The sequence below is a fragment of the Austrofundulus limnaeus genome, unplaced genomic scaffold, assembly GCF_001266775.1.
Source record: "Austrofundulus limnaeus strain Quisiro unplaced genomic scaffold, Austrofundulus_limnaeus-1.0 Scaffold92, whole genome shotgun sequence".
Taxonomy (NCBI): Eukaryota; Metazoa; Chordata; class Actinopteri; order Cyprinodontiformes; family Rivulidae; genus Austrofundulus; species Austrofundulus limnaeus.
This window is the reverse complement of record NW_013952494.1, coordinates 1178736-1183027: the sequence shown is the minus strand read 5'-3', so window position 1 is coordinate 1183027 and position 4292 is coordinate 1178736. Positions and strand designations below refer to the sequence as shown.

Sequence of the window (4292 nt, the reverse complement as noted above, 5' to 3'; positions counted from 1 at the left end):
ATATTATTCTTCACAGAGGACTTGAGGAGTAAACTCAGACGAGGCAGGTACTGGAGTGGATTTTGGGACCATGGGAATAAGAAAGCGGCAGGTAGCTGTATATTTCACAGTTGATTAATGAGTCAGTGGGATGATGTCTCTTATCAACACTCTGCACATGGCAGCGAGAAAAGAAAGGATAGTGACTCTCCAATCACAGATGGCTCCCATTGCTGGCCCATCATCCCTTTCTGTGCTCACCCACCTGTTTTTTGTGAGGTGCACTCTTCTTCTCTTCTCCGGCATTTTGTAGCTGATGAAACACGCTGCCTTGCGTAAGGATCCGGTGAGGTTTTCCTGGGAAATGCGTGATAAATTTGCTGTGGAGTTTACACTGGGTTTGACAATCTTTGTTTGTTTGGAGATTACTCCAAGAAACTGATGTAAACACTGGTAATGAGTTGTTAATGTGGCTCATGTCATCATGGAAAAAAGTTACTTGCTCACAGGAATAAAAAAAATATTCATATTAAAGGCCTTGCATTCCTTGAACTCAGGCAATGATTACTTTCTGGGGGGTACCTAAAACTTTTCCAGTGATACAGTACATGAGATTTTTGGCACCCAGACCAACACAGTTTATGCCAACTGTTAATGCCAAAAATGTAAGCAAAAACACTGTGCTCAGAGTCCATGTTGACAATGATGCTCGGCTACTACCACACAAATGTTTGCTCAGTATCAGAAAAATTAACACAGCCAATGTTGTGTTTGCTAAGGTTGTTTAGCTGCTATGGTCATCTTTAAGGTGGGAGGGGGGGATTATGCAAAATTGACTTTTTTGAGCTTTATATCATGTTATAATGTCATTCCCAGACAGTAGTGGAGTGAAGCAGGGCTGTATCCTTGCACCAATACTCTGGCATCTTCTTCTCCATGGTCTTCCAGTATGCCTTTAAGGATTGTTGCAAGGGGGTCTACATCCATACCAGGGGGGTCTACATCCATACCAAGTCAGATGGCAAACATCACCGGTCTTTGTGCCAAGACAAAAGTCATCAAGGTACTCATCCATGAGAGGCTCTACGCTGATGACGCAAACTTGATGTCACACAGCATCACACGCAGCATCTTGTAAGTCACCGCTCCCATGCCTGCATGGAGTTTGGATTGACCATCGGTCTGAAGAGACAAACATCATGACACAGGGCACAGAACTCCCTGCAACCACTGCCACTGACAGATACAGCCTGGATGTTGTTGAGCACTTTTACATACCTTGGGTCTACCATGTCCAGTTTGCTTTCCATCAATGCAGACGTCAACAGCAGAACCGCAAAAGCATCAGCAGTCATGGCTAAGCTGAACTCCAGCCTCACTGGAAAGACCAAGATGTGTCTAAAAGACCTGTGTGCTCAGCATACTCCTTTACGGCAGCAAGACATGGACCACCTACACAAGGCACAAAAGTAAACTCAACAGCTTCCACATGAGGTGTCTGTGCCGCATTGTCCATATTAACAGGCAGGACGAGCTCACTAACACCGAGGTACTGGAATGCACCAATATGAGCAGCCTGGATGCCAGACTCTGCGAAAGGCACCTACTGTAGCTCGGCCATGTTAGAAGGATGGATGCAGGCCGCATTCCCAAAAACCTCTGCTATGGCGAGCTGGCAGAAGGCGCCCGGTTGACAGGCCGTCCAAAACTGCGCGACAAGTATGTCTGCAAGAAAGACCTGAAACAGTGCAGCATTGATGTCTACTCATGCCAGGCATACGATTGCACAGTTTGGCAACGTGCCACCAGACAGGGCATGAAGAATGTGGAAGAGGCACGGATCAAAGCTGCCACCCAAAAGAGAGTCAGGTGGAAGGAAAGGCAACAGCAGCCTCAGCAGCCAACTACATTCACCTGCACCAGATGCCACAGAGACTGTCACTCACAAGTTGGTCTGCACAGCCACTCCAGGAAGTGCAGATGAACTCTACAAGAGCTACACCATCATCTTCTGACACGAAAGATGCCGACAGCAACGACGGTGAATATCATTCTCTCATCAAAAACATACCTTTGACGCTTTCATGCCTGTTGACGAAATTCTTGAATCTCCTGTGGTAGCCGTGTGGAGCTGCCTGAACTCTTGCTGGTACAAAGCACCACCTATTTGCCCAAAGCTCCACCCTGTAGCTCAGTCTACAGGCGAGCTCATGCCCCACAGAGCACCCCTCCCTCGAAGCATTGTTTGAAATTGTGCTAAAGTAGGAATGTCTGAAATGGGAGGAAGTTCTCAAAGAGATAAAGGCCAATTTCAAGGCATTATGATGCAAAATCTGTTTGTTTGTTTTTTTTCTTTTTCTTATATATATATAGCGCATCTTTTTTTAACAAAGGAACATTTACTTGATTGTGGTATGAAACTGAACTGGAAATACATACTGCCCCCCTTTAATGGGATTGGCTCCAAAAGTAATCAGCTGCTGAGAGTTTTATTAAAACCTGTCCAATGATTCAAGAGAGATTTTGTTTACAGGAACATTTGACATTAATAGCTGATTGTAAAGTTTTAAAATCCAATCTTATGTGATCAGAGTGGTGGTGTCCAGATACCAGCAGTTTTACAAGTTCTTGTACTTTAATAAATATTTGCTTGTAAATAATGACTTTAGAGCGAAAATACCATAATTTTAAGCTGGAAAAATTTGTTGTTTCAGATAAACTCCTGTGTATCACGTTTGAATGTGTTAAGTTTTTACCCTGCAAGCACTAAGAGCCCTCAAAACCAATGCCACATAAACTGACAATGTTTTTTTCCCCTTCCACTGGCCTAAAAGTTCCAGTCATAGCATGCACTCTAAGGAGCAAATTGTTTCATCAAGATAATAAAATAAATTCCAAGGCATAAACAAAAAGAGAGAATATAGCAGACAGATAAATTCAGCTTAATGGAGTGCTCACATTGATACATGCGGTACACATTATATCTTTGTAAGATTGAACGTCTTCTTAATGCCCTGGAAAAAACATAAAAGGGTGTTTTTGTTGCAAGGAGAAAGGCTAATTACTTTCTTTAAATTTCATTTGTTTTGGTAAAGGTGTTACTATTTTACTGTATTTGTATAAATCTTCGCTGGTTGGAAAAAAAATGCCCAATGTTGGTGCCAGTTGTATGGAAATAAAAGTGATTAGAAAAAAGCAAATGTTGCACCAGTGAAACATACTGCAGTGATATTCTGTTATTACAAAAAGTTTTGATACCCCAGCACTGAAAGCAGAGAAGAAAAACATAAAAGATGGATGTGAAAGAAGATCTAACACGTCTTAACAGAACACGTCATGATGTCATGTCGAGCCATCGTCTTCTTTTCTGTTTTCTTCAGTTTCAGAGCTACCGCATTATAGCAACTGAATTAGAAATGAACGAAAACGTAGGTAAAAAAAAGGTAAAAGTATTTTTTTTTGGGACCAAAAGGTAAAAGTAGAATTATTTTTGGACCCTGGAGACAAGATCACTTATCTTCTCTGTCAAAACATTTCTTTTTGGATTCAAACAGTCATCTAAATTGTAAACAAAGAAGTTAGCTGTTCTATGTTGTGCCTGATATTTTTTAAAGTTTATTTATTTTAGTTTTTTACTTATTGGTCATTGCACCTTTTGCTGCATTAGATTTCCACTTCATTCAAACAGTTAATATTTCCAGGTTATCTGCTTTTCTAGGGAATCAAGAAATGAGTTTTCATTTAGAGCTTTTGTCTATTTTGGAGGAATATTTCTAAACCCTGCTGGTTAATTCTGAATGGGCAATCAAGGTAACTAATCAAAAGAATGGAAAAGCCAAAGGAAGTTCGTCACTAGACTGTGACTTGTGGTGACTAATTCACACATTACTGCAAGAAAATAAGCCAAATTTGCATCGTAGTCACAATGAATTCGGAGTGTTGGCCATTTGTGAACTTTGCGGCCATGTTTTAAATGTCTTTATGTGCACAACTTGAAAAAGATACTGTGCGAGTACCCAAAGCCTGACTATTAAAAAACCAGCCTTTATAGAGGCTTTGTGATGCCGCAAAACAAGGGTGCGCTGAGGTGACGATAACGAGCTCCACAGCAGCTCTACGGGCTGGCCCACCCGCAGCCCATCAGCCCACCGGGAAAACTCCTGGTGGACTTGTGTGCCAGTCCGACCCTGGTACTGTCAATGACCTCAGTTTTACTATTGTTACAATAACAGAAGTGTCAAGTAATGAAGTACAAATACCTTGTTACCTTAATTACAAATTATATATATACTGTATATATATATACAGTATAT

At 41.4% G+C, this 4292-nt stretch overlaps 1 long non-coding RNA gene across 1 annotated transcript in view; it reads left to right on the top strand.

Moving 5' to 3' along the window:
* Positions 1–2565, top strand: part of LOC106520441 (uncharacterized) — a 14024-nt gene extending 11459 nt beyond the window's left edge. The window contains exons 2-3 of the long non-coding RNA XR_001310555.1: positions 17–91; positions 856–2565. This is a non-coding gene — a long non-coding RNA (uncharacterized LOC106520441). The remainder of the gene's footprint in view (positions 1–16; positions 92–855) is intronic.
* Positions 2566–4292: the final 1727 nt, after the last annotated feature.